The sequence below is a fragment of a genome, unplaced genomic scaffold (genome assembly GCF_019419815.1).
Source record: "Pyrus x bretschneideri cultivar Hongxiangsu unplaced genomic scaffold, Pyrus_bretschneideri_v1 Contig8, whole genome shotgun sequence".
NCBI classification, from domain to species: Eukaryota; Viridiplantae; Streptophyta; class Magnoliopsida; order Rosales; family Rosaceae; genus Pyrus; species Pyrus x bretschneideri.
Genome location: NW_025999820.1, coordinates 4,104,460 through 4,117,102, shown reverse-complemented (window position 1 = coordinate 4,117,102; position 12,643 = coordinate 4,104,460). Strand labels below are relative to the sequence as shown.

Below are 12,643 nucleotides of genomic sequence, written 5' to 3'. Positions count from 1 at the left end.
CCTCCCCCCCCAATTTTTTTATTTTTTTTTATTTCAATATTTGAGTAAGTAACTCATTTGAAGATAATGAAGCTCATGGAATTCCTTCTTCTTTTGAGAAGCCAAGAACAAGGTAACAACAGAAAAACAAGTGGTGTTTTGCACTGGAATTGATACTTAAGCTCGATTTATAGAGTAAGTAGTGCCACTACAACCCAATTAAGATCAAAGTAAGATTAGCCCAAAAATCAACGAAAGCTTTTATTTAATGAAACAATGATTTTTTAGAGGCTAACAACCATAGTAAGAGAGAACATTTGACATCACAGTTGAAAGACTATTCAAGGTTAATCCATATAAAACTGACAAATGCGTGCAACAAGGTATGCAATTTAATAATAAAAACAAATATATGTATATTTTTCTTATGAGTTGACAGACACAATAGAAATAAGATAAATAGAGAACATGCAGCAACTGAGACAATTTGGAAGCACAGTTATTCAATATGTTCACGAAGCAATAGACCATCGAAAAGATCTGAGCCTTTGATTGTCCATGAAGTGTGAGAACCATTTAGCTAGTTGTTTCTTATTTGGTACACAGATAACAACAACACTACCATTTCTTTGCACAACCCTTCTAAGAGTAAGATGAAGATTCTCAGAATAATTGAAGCACAACAACTTCATAAGTTTCATCCAAAAGGTAAACATATGTACAAGATCTTCATGCAAGAGATTGATTATTTAATCAACAATAATATCCCTATCACAAATATCACAAATGCAAGATCCACAACATAAAAGTATATGCTAATGTGGCATAAGACAAATTTGCATCAATAATTGAAAAGTGAACATACCTTTGCATTTCACAGGTTTTTGCAATCACATAAGTACCCAGCTCACCACAAGTCATTGATGGGGATAAATTGCATAAAATCTTAATCACCGAACATGGAGATTTGGAGTATCCTAAGTTATGATCCCATGCATGAGACAAAAGCCACTTGTGAATGCAGAGCTCGATCTAAAAGGCTGAGATTTCAACTTGGAACAAAGATGTCGAAAAGCCCAGGTGGGCTGACTTAGAAAGAATGTCCAGACAACTGGACAGTAGTGATAGTTTCTTACTAGACAACATGACTAGACAAAAAAAAAAAACTCAGATTAATGCATAGAATATATATATATATATATGAATGATCAAACCTTTTGTAAGATGAATTGTCTTCGACCAATACCTTCGGACACAATATCATGCAAGATGAACCCATAATAAAGTTGTATAACTAGAGACAATCTAAGAGCATGTGCGGTTCATTTACAATTTTTGACAAGGAAAGCTAAATATCTAAAACTTAACTTCACTGAGAGTTATGAATGATTTAAGTGAGGAAGTTCTGAAGTTGGTGATCTGCGATTAAAGAAGATTGGTACATTGAAAAATGATGTATTTTAAGCCTTGACCGTATTCTGAATGATGGGGCCATTACCTTGATGAGAATGCGTTTGAATTGTTGGGAAAAAGGAAAAAAAGATTGATTGTTTGTTAGGCCTTTTGAGGCCTACATGGATAAGTTTTGTTAAAGCTTGCTTGCATGTCATTCAAGTGCTTAGACTTGTGACCACTCGAATGATAGTTTTTGTTTCTGTTTATTTGTTGTTATAGTTGAAATATGAGAATTCTCATCCCTTTAGTGATGGGGGCCATACTCTTAACATCTGCCTGTTAGAATCTGAATATATCTGTCTGAATGTATATGTCAGCTTGCCTGCCTGCCTGTCTGTCTGTGTTGTGGAGCCTTTCTTTCTATTTGTCTGCATTGTAGAGCCTGTTTATCTGTCCGGTTGTAGAGCCTGCCTTCTCGTATGCATAGCAGAGCCTACCTGTCTGTTCGATTAACAAAGCCTGCATCCACATCTAATTGTCGACAAACTCATGTTGTTTACCGTCATGCATGTTATCACTTTAGTATCAGTCAATCGAGATGTAATCATTCGGTTGTAGTCGTCTCAGCATTCTTGTTTATTTAACAGTATTCCCACTTTCGTTTTTCGCTTTTCATCTGTTTGTTTGTTCTTTCATATGTGGACTCTAATTTTCAACTAAAATTACCATTAGACTTATAAGTTTCATTACATTTCCCATTAATATGCGGTCTTCAAGAAAAATTATGGAAGAAAATAATTTGACGATGTAAGCTTGAAGATGTGCATGGTCCAGCTGAAGCGCCCTATCACAGTCCTTAATCACGTGCTTGTGGAGCTACATTTAGTTGTAACATAATGCTCTGTTGCTGCAATACACCAACATTCATAGCCATACAGAATCAATCAGAACACAATTTCATTAACAAATTGATGATTAGTAGAATTTGAATGGGCGAGTAAAAGATATGGAGAGAACGGCGGTCCAGATGTCTTGGATAGAAGAGGATTGGGAGAAGAGGGAGTCAAGGACTCGGATGGCTTTTGTTAAACATAATGCACTTCCCCTATAGGTTAGTTGTATCAATTGTTATGCAGAGTTGTGTGTCATGGGAAGAGCTATGTTTATGAAGAGTTGTATCTCTTTAGAAGTCTAGGGTTGTGTCTATAACTCTTGGAACTAATCCAAAAGTTATGCATGTTATGAAAAGGTCTAAATGTTATTATAAATAGCCAATAAGATGGCCTAATGTTGTAATCAATTTGTAAGCAATAAAGTCAATTATTAAGTAAACTCCAGTTCTCATTCAAAACTATTCCTCCATATTCTCTTATACTCTTCTTTTATGTAGCACAATTGAAAACTATTGATCTTTCCTCCAACAGTGTTGGACTAGTCACGTGAGCTGCAGAGCTTGGCGAGCTCCGCCTTATTGGCAACAGTGGCCATCTTATTCGTGTGGGGTTTGTGAAAGTCTCGCGTTTTGTCGGTTGTGTGTGTGTGTGTTTGTGTTTTGTGTGTTCCTTTCTTTCTCTTCAACAGCTCTAGCAAGAGGAATAGGGGTAAAATTGGGAATATAAAAAAAAGTTAAAGTTGAAAGCTGAGAAAGGGGCGACAAGGAAGAGACAAATGGCTATGAGCACTAAGGTGGGCATAAAAATTGCCAAACTATAGAACTGAACCGTAACAAAATATATCGAGTCGACTAAAAGAAGTGAAATCGCTCTTGAGATTTGGAGCAGAAGCTTTTGATTCCAATCAAAGTCAACTAAGAAGGAAGAAGTGAGGGAGGAAATGACGAGTGCGATCCCACGTGCCAAAAGGAATGTGGCAGGAATGTAATAACACAAACTTAGTAAGGGCAAACTAGGAAGAACATTGCACTTATGAACAATGTTTAGTTCATTTTGAGTTTTAGTATATATTAAATTTCACTTATTTTCATTAGGTAAAAAGATGCCATTATTCATTCAAACTAGTAACTTTGAGGAGCGGACATGGAACACATATCTCAGATACAATAATGGGTCATTGTATCATTTGAGCTAAAAAATGCTTACACAGAGATGATGATCAAAGATTCAAAATGATTAAAGGGTAAATATACAAATGTAGCGGGTGAAGGAACAATCAAACCTAGATCTCATATACAAGAATGAATATTCATAATTATTTGGGTAGCAAGCTCCATGAAAAAAAATGTGAATCTTTTCAATTCTCATAGCATACTTAATATTTTCATCAGTTCTTAAAATGACAATGTTTACCCGTCTTTATGTTTCACACACTTTTCCACTTGTGAAAGAAACCGACCACCACTATTTGCAACTACCACAACCATCTCAGAGGTGATGACTTTCTTAGGCCGAGATGAACACCACTATCTTCCACTATCTTCGCCACCATGAACCACGGGTACCCACCAACCCCTCACCATCGTTTCCACCCCCCACCACCATTAACATCATGATCATTTTAGTTAGTACACAAAAAATGAAACAAATTTATATGAAAATTTATTAAACGATATGATACTATTTTTTTTGTCTTACAACACTGATAAAATACAACTTACCAAACACTTAACATCTTTACTTTACAACATATCATTTTTAATGTGCAACAAAAACAGTTTATTAAAAGAACCAAAACAATACTAAACTGGTCTTTAGAACTTTTATGTGATTGTTTGCTAGGGTCATGCTGGAATATGACTTAAACCTATGCTCCAATTTTAAAATAGGAAAAGAACTTGCATTAAACAGTTTACTGTTATTGTAATGTTCCGGCCCAATAATATAATATTATGTGTACATTTTTCTTCATATAATATTGTATTATTAGATCAAAACGTTATGTGAAAATAAACATGTTACATGTAAGAATAAATATGCGCATGTTTTGAGTACAATGAATGTGGACATCCCATGTGAACACAGATGTTTATGCAACTGCTCTCATGACTCATGACTCATGAGTAATCAGTCATGACAAGTGTATTACAAACTTTAGGATCCCATTTTTCACTCGCCTTTAACTTATATATAACATGCATCCCTCCCTGGGAACAAGCTTTTATACTTCCATAATACAAAGTGGAAAACGTCAAATATTAACTTCCATTAAAGGCCGCTTGAGAAAATGTAAGTGGTGCCACTGCACGAGGCTTCCAAATTGAAGAAGCAGAAGTTTTGTTTTTGTATGCATATCTTATATATATATCTATATGTGTAGTTGGTATACAAAAATAGTTATTAGTGGATACTGTTGTTGTGCTACTTTACATCCTGTTAAAGCCTTAGAGGTGGGTTCGAACCTCCTTTTGCTATTTTTTACTTCTTTATAATTAAATGCATAAATTTTCAAAAAAAGTAACACAAAAGTTTCATTTTTTTACTTCTATGTAATTAAATGCATGAATTTTAAAAAAATAACACAAAAGTTCAAACAGTGTACCTCTTAAATTTAAAGGAAAACACTAATATACACCGCACCACCGGTTGTTTCGATAAATTGTTTGTCCTATCACGATTTATAGAAAGTACAAACTAAAAAAACAATTACAATCTCAGCTTTTATTTAGAGTTTTCGATTTATTTTGCATACGGATCCCGGAATCTCGGGACCACTTTCATTCATTCATATGACGTAATCCTGAGATCCCTAGAGATCCCATGATCGTGATCATTCATCGTGCATCGTGTGGTCAGTTTTCGTTAGGTACTATTTATATTTAATTTTAAATTTTAAATTTTGAAATGATTTCTGACCACACGATGTACAATGAACAGTGCCGGATCCTTTTCCTCTTATGTTGCCGGATCTTTTTCCTCTTATGATGTTGTCCATGTGGCCGGATCCTTTTTCTCTTATGACGTTGTCCATGTGTCCTATCGCATCACACATTATCCACATGACTCCAAAGTCCAACCAACAACCAACAAAGACAATGACCTTTTGAGACACATAGACAACGACCGACGTTGTATTTTATGTATTTAATAATAAATCTTGTTTATTTTGCTCCACATAACATTCCATTATCGAATCAAAACTACAAGTTGCACTTCACCCGAAGATTAATATTACAATTAAAAAAAACATTAATACAATTAGGCCCCTATGTCATAACTAATGTGCTTGAGCAGCACCGAAGTTTGGGCTGGGCAAACGGGCCCTGGGCCCGCTGGAAGGGCGGGTACGGGGCAAGTCCATATTATTTTATATACAAAATAGGGCGGGGCGAGTCCAAGTAAACAGAGGGGCAAGGCGAATCCAATTTTTTGAAGACACAGGCCCCCGACCTAAACCATATCCAATAAACCTGTTGATCTCAAATCTCACACACACACCACATCACTTTCTCCGAGACTCAAACTGAAACTCTTTTCCTCGGTCCTCCCTCTTGATCTCTCTCTCCTAAAGTCATCCCACTCGATTCTTAGTCTCTCTCAATTGAACTCGAAGAGACGAAAGCCGAGCTCTGTCCGACTCAGAGTTACATAGAAGCCGAGCTTTGCTGACAGTCTTTAATTAGTCCATCTTCCCAACCTTCCTTAATCAACCATTTTAGTTCCCAACTCAAAAGCCTCATCGACTCCTTCTCTTTCTCTCCCAAGTCCAATATGTTGACAATATTGTAGATCCACCGTCTCCCAACAACTGCAAGTCGAGAAACCATTAGATCCGACGAACTAAATACAAGTGTGAAGGAGTTGGAGATTGGGAAAAGGTGGAGACTTGTCACCAAATCATGAAGCAGTGGCATTGAGGCCGATTGAAGTTGCAAACAGAGAGATGACTGAAGTTGCAGACATAAAGATAATTGAAGTTGAAGACATCTCTTAAATTTTAGGTAAATGGGCCATGGGCCCACTCCAACAACACTGATACTGTCCCCACTTGACCATCTGCTCAATCCATCAGGTGTGGGGTTTTAATACAAAAAGCCTCGATGATAGTTAGAGTGGGGTAATTCTATTAAAATGGCTTGTTCTCAAGTCTTCTGGCCAATGTAGGACAGAGGAATTCTAACACTCCTCCGCACGTAAGACTCCATTTTATAGGTCACATGTGAAGTTCCACACATCGGTAACCATGTGGAGCCAAACCAGGGCTTACCCGTTCGGGCGGGGCCAATGGGGACCCACCCATTCATATGGCATCTCTTGGCCTACGTGGAGCCAAGTTGGGGCTCACCCGTTCGCACGGGGTCAAAAGGGACCCACCTGTTCACGTGGATGTACGGGCCTGTCCCCTGGCTCTGATACCATCTTAAATTTTAGGTAGATGGGCCATGGGCCCACTCTAACAACACCGATACTGTCCCCACTTGGCCTCCTGCTCAATCCGTTAGGTGTGGGGTTTTAATACAAAAGGTCTCGGTGATACTTAGAGTGGGGTAATTCTATTAAAATGGCTTGTTCTCAAACCTTCTGGCTGATGTGGGACAGAGGAATTCTAAGAAAATCAACGGTGGCAAAGGCCCAGGTGATGCTGCTGTCAGGAAATGGTGATTGTTGCTTCAATTTTGAATTTGGGAGTGGGGAAGAGTAGAGAGAGATAAAGAGAGAATGAAGCTGATACGAATAGGAGAAAGAAAAAAAGACACTGCCAGTATGCCCAAAATTGAAAAATAATAATAATAATAATAATAATTGAACCCATGGACCCGTCCCGAACCGGCCCGTTTGAAACATGCCGGGTTAGGTTCGGTTCTCAAACTCAAAATCTATCTACCCGCCTAGCTCCTCCTGTTACTATTTAAAACGGGTAGGGTCCGGTTCCTCCAAATTTGAGCCTGGCCTGTGCCCAGCCCTAACTGGAGTTACGATATCCGGCAAGCTCAATTGCGGGAGATGACCGTCTGACGACATGATCTCAATGATAGACTCGCCGCCAAGATTCTGGTGCAAATACTTGGACACAACCATGGGGACAGCAAGGTCTTTTACACCCTGTAAAATGTGACTTGGCACCGTGATTAACGTAAGTATTTGTCTCATGTTGGTTTGGAATACGGTTTGTGCGACGCTGAGGGCAATGTCCGGTCGCATGTTGAATAGGGTCCGGTTGAACTCCTGGACTGCCACTGAGTCGATGTCGCCACCCACCGCCAGCGGCGCGAACCCGGAGCACCATGCCTTGTAGTTGGACCGGATCGCCTCGAATAGTTGCTCCAGATCTTCTTGCTCGAATCCCCCGTTGTAGTCCACGTCATTGAGGAACCTATAAAAATGGTACAATTTAATTGGTTGAATTGTTAATTGTGTTTTGGAAGTGTAATTAAATAACATAAAAATGATTGAGAAAGATTGACTCTAATTAAATAACATAAAAATGATTGAGAGAATGGAGAGTCAATATACTAATCAAAAAGGAAATTTTCGAAGATTTAATTATTCAACCAGATGGATGGATCCACGTTGAACATACATGTTCTAATTTAACGAAAAAATTCTCACATAAAAAACAAACGAAAAAGGTAAAATTGTAGAAAAATAGTGACAATTGACTTAATTAGTTAATCAAATTGATGGATTTGCACGAATAAATTTTGAACGGCCTCAGTCTCTACTTTGTTGGAAGTGGCCGAGCTTTAAACTCTCCAAATCACAAAAATTAAACTTATGTCTTATTGGAGAGGTAAATTTGGGATTGTGGGACTGAGCTGAATTTCAGAATATAATAATTGACTTTGATTAGTTCCTAATTAAATGGAGCAATTAGACGACGATGTAGGTTTACCTAGAGGAGGCGGCGATCATGATGAGCTTGGTGAAGAGGTCGGGTCGGGTGACTGCGGCGATGGCACCGACCATGGCGGAGGCGGAGTGGCCGACGAAGATGCATGACTCGACGTGCAGCCTTCGAGGGAGGAGTAGCGCTCGAAGTCGAAGTATTCAGGGTTGGTGGTTCCGGCGGCCATGTTGTCGTACATAACGACGCGGTAGTCGTCGACGAGGTGGGGGATGAGGTGTTTCCAGACCAACTGATCGGTGCCCAAGCCGCGGGCCAGGACTAGGACTTGCTGACCCGATCCTAAGACCCGCACGTTGTGAGCTTCTTCCACTATTCCCATTGCGTCTCTCTCTTTCTTCTTGCTCTCTCTGTTGCTTGTTGGTTTGGTTGACAAGTAATAACTGGCACTACATTTATAAGAATCCTGGTGATATGATCAGTGGGGGGAGTACTGATCAGCTACTGTTGGTGTACTGGAGCTTTCTGTATTTTATGGAGTTATATACACAAGGCCATCGATTTAGGACAAATATAAGAACGCTAGTTGTAGGCTAGGAGAATTGACATGAAACAAGGACGTTAAGGTAGTGGCGTTTTAATCTTTTCTTGTGACGTAAGTTAAAAACACTTGACTTTATGGCATTTTAATCTGTTCATACTTGAATTTCTGCATAGGTGTAAAAAATTTTGATGCCTTTCTCTCGTTGAAAAGACCGATACTTTTCTTTTTTTATAACAATTTTTTTAACGAAAATTAAAACACATAACACCATGTTATAAGGTTGACAAACAACGAATTTGGTGTTCCCAATTCATATTAGTCTCCCTTTTGGCAAAGTCATTTTTTTTTATTAACCACATAGTCGTAGATTCATAGTTGAGGATAGAGTTTGAGAGTCAAAATCTTAGGTTCGTCTTTCTTAAATGAAAAAACAAATTGATTAATATGTTGAAATAAAAATGTGGTTGAAAGCATGAAGATGGTGAGCTTAATTGATTAATAAGCAGTCGAATCAATTAAATATCGATTTATGACCATTTTAGTTGTATAACTAAGTTAAGCTATGAGACTAGTCGTAACTAGATATTGGATTATCAAACTCACTATAAATATGTGTTGTACTTGCACTCGAGTTAGACCCGAGACCTCATATCTAATAAAGTAGAGAACAACAACCGCTAAATTCAAAGATGGTTTGGTGCTGATATACATATCGATTAGGCTTTTTTAGACTAAGTTTAGGTGAGTTTGATTCTTGTATCGAAGAATCATGCACCATATAATCCTTGCAACATATTATTCCAATAGTATGAGATGTGAGCTATATATATTAATTGTGATTTATAACTTTTTTTAGTCATTCTCTTGTTGGTCAATTATTGTATATTGAACTAAACAATTTAAATCACTATCATAGAACTCAAATTTATAACTCAGTGTAAGAGACTCTTTATTATATAAAACGAGCACAAAACTCAATTTTCGGGTCCACTATGAAACAATAATTATACATTGTATGTATACATTCTTTCGTATCAAATGACGAAAATACCACTAACAGTGCCATAACTAGTTTTAGGAAAAGAAAATTTGGAATTTGGATCTCAACAATCAACAATTATTAGCTATTATATTTTGGCAACTGGAGATATCAACTCAAAGTGAAAGAGTTTTGGCCCCTAATAACTGATAGTAGATGTTGCAAGTGCATCCAACCACTAGTAAAAAAAAAAAAACCTTGCGCGATGAAAAACACATCGTTGTCCAAAGTCACTTTGTGCAAGTCTAAACTTCATCGCGCAAAGTCTTGCATGGCCAAAAACACATTGTCGCGCAAAGTTTAAACTTCGTTGTGCAAAGTCTTTACAAAAATAAATAAAATAATTTTTTTTTAAATCTTTGCGAGACGTAATTCAAATATTTTGTCGCCTAAACCAATTTATTTTCATTTTTTATTTTGTAAGTATAACACTTAAGAAATTGAACAATCTATATATATATATATATATTTATTAGGTAGCTTTAAATTTATTAATGTAGTTCAGATCGGGTTTTTGTTAGAAAAATATATTATTATAGTTCAGATCAGATTTTTGTTAGAAAAATTATTTTAAATTGACGATGGAATTAGTTCATTATATTCATATAGGGTCAAGGAGTGTAGCTGTAAAAAAAACATCAAAATCAGAGTTGAAATAACCGTTAAATCGTGATTTTTTGTTTATAACCGTCGAAAAGTTTTGTCTCATTCCTTGATCTCTGAATGTTTGTTTTTTGTGATTTTTGGCGCATATGATCTCGAAGTATATACAAACAAGTTTGACGGATGGATCGTTGAAACTAGTTTCTTAGAATGCGTATCCCTTCAAAACAATAGATTCACTAACACTTAGAGTTTATGTATACTTTCATTAAGTATAACATAAGATTTTGTGGTATCCATTAGTGTAAATATTTTAAATTGAAGATCGAATTCATTCATTGTATTCATATAGGGTCAAGGAGTGTAGCTTTAAAAAAATCATCAAAATCGGAGTTAAAATAACCGTTAAATCGTGATTTTTTGTTTATTCATATAAGTGTAGCTGTATACATGCATCACACAAACCAATTTATTTTTGTTTTTTATTGTATTTTATATTATAAATTTTAAAATATAGTTGTTTTCATAAGTTTTTATTATTTTTTAAAAAATTTGCACTACGAATATCAATATTTCATCACCTAACCATTATTTACTTATTTATTATTTATTTTTATATTTTATATTGTTAAACTAAATTATTTTTTTATTTTCTTTGCACGATGAATACACATTTGGTCGCCTAAACCTTATTTATTTTAATTTATTTATATTTTTTATTGTAAAATAAAATTATTTTCTTTTTTATTATTTATAAAAATTATTCTTATAAATTTTGCGTGAAGAACCAAAATTTTGTCTCACATAATCCTTAAATTTGGACGGGAGCCAAAAATGGGGGCTCGACCAATATTTCATTGCGCAAAACTTTGCGCGACCAACACTTCATCATGCAAAACTCTAAAAATTTGGGTAGGCACAAAAAATGGGACACGGGAAATTGTTTTTTTAATTTTTTTTAAGACTTTGCGCAACTAATTTATCGTCGCACAAAACTCTAAAAATTTGGGTGGGCACCAAAAATGGGATGCGCGAAATTTTTTTTTAAGACTTTGTGTGACCAATTTTTCGTTGCAAAAAACTTTGCGCAACCAACACTTCATCGTGCAAAACTCTAAAATTTTGGGTAGGCACCAAAAATGGGATACGGGAAATATTTTTTTTAAGACTTTGTGCGACCAATATTTCATCGCACAAACTCATATCCTTCGTTGCGCAAAGTGATATGGCTTTTAAAACCAAAATAACTCCTCCACCATTTTCTCAATGTCTTCCTCTACTCTTACCTCTCTTATTTCTTTCCCTCTCCCCAAATCCGACCCTCTCTCTCACACTCACTCCTCTCACTTAATCTTTTTTCTCTCTCTTCACTATCTCTCATTCTCACTCAATCTCTCATCTCTCTCTCACTATCTCATCTAATTCTCTCACACTCACTCCTCCCTCTCATTCTCACTCACTCTCAATCTTGCCAAAAGGTATATTCTCCCCAAATTTTAATTTGTTTTCGTTAATGTGTTTTTGGAGTTAGTTTTGAGTTTGGTGCGGGGTTTGGGGTCAAGTATAGGATGAGGAGTAGAGTTTGGAATCGGATTTGGGGTATACCAATTTTAGGGGAGATTATGCCCATTTTTTGTTATTTGACCATATATATTGCCCATTTTTTGTTATTTGACCATATATATATATATATATATTTTTTTTTTTTTTTGTAGGGAATTGTTGAGACTTTGACGGCTAAAGTTGAGGATTAGGACGCTATCGAAACATATCCCTGGTCACTACCACCACAACAGCCTTGTATTAGGATTTTATCATTGTACTTTGTTAATTTATGTGTACATTTTGAATATTATATATATATATATATATATATGTGACAACCTATTCCAAAAATTTTAAAATGTACGCGTGAAAAGATGATTTTGCCCCTAGTGTGATTTCTTTTCGTTGTGTGGCTGTTTTGGGCTTGGTGTGGCTGGTTGTGGACCACACACACTCTCCCATATTTTCCCTCACCCTTTCCTCTATCCGTGCACCTGTCCCGTGCCATTTCCCTTCCCATTTTCATATCCCTTGTACGGACACACACACAAACATACCAAATCTTCACAGATCGAAGAAACAAAGTACTTGTCCATGCTTGTGAGGTCCGTAGGAGTCCAACCATACCCATTTCAGGTAAGGTTACCTTCGTTTTCACGTCGAACTCGAGATACCCGATTTTTGGCACTGTTCATGCACACGTAATTTCTTAAGTTTTTGGGAATTTCAAGCTTGTAAGAAGCTTGGTGAGGTCCCTAGGAGGCTCGGGGTAGTTCATTTGAAGGTTTTGGACGTCGGGA

General features: G+C 36.6%; 1 pseudogene; it reads right to left on the bottom strand.

Annotated features, from left to right (window-relative positions):
- Window positions 1–5,525: 5,525 nt before the first annotated feature.
- Window positions 5,526–8,494, bottom strand: LOC103934769 (annotated as a pseudogene).
- Between the last annotated feature and the right edge of the window lie 4,149 nt (window positions 8,495–12,643).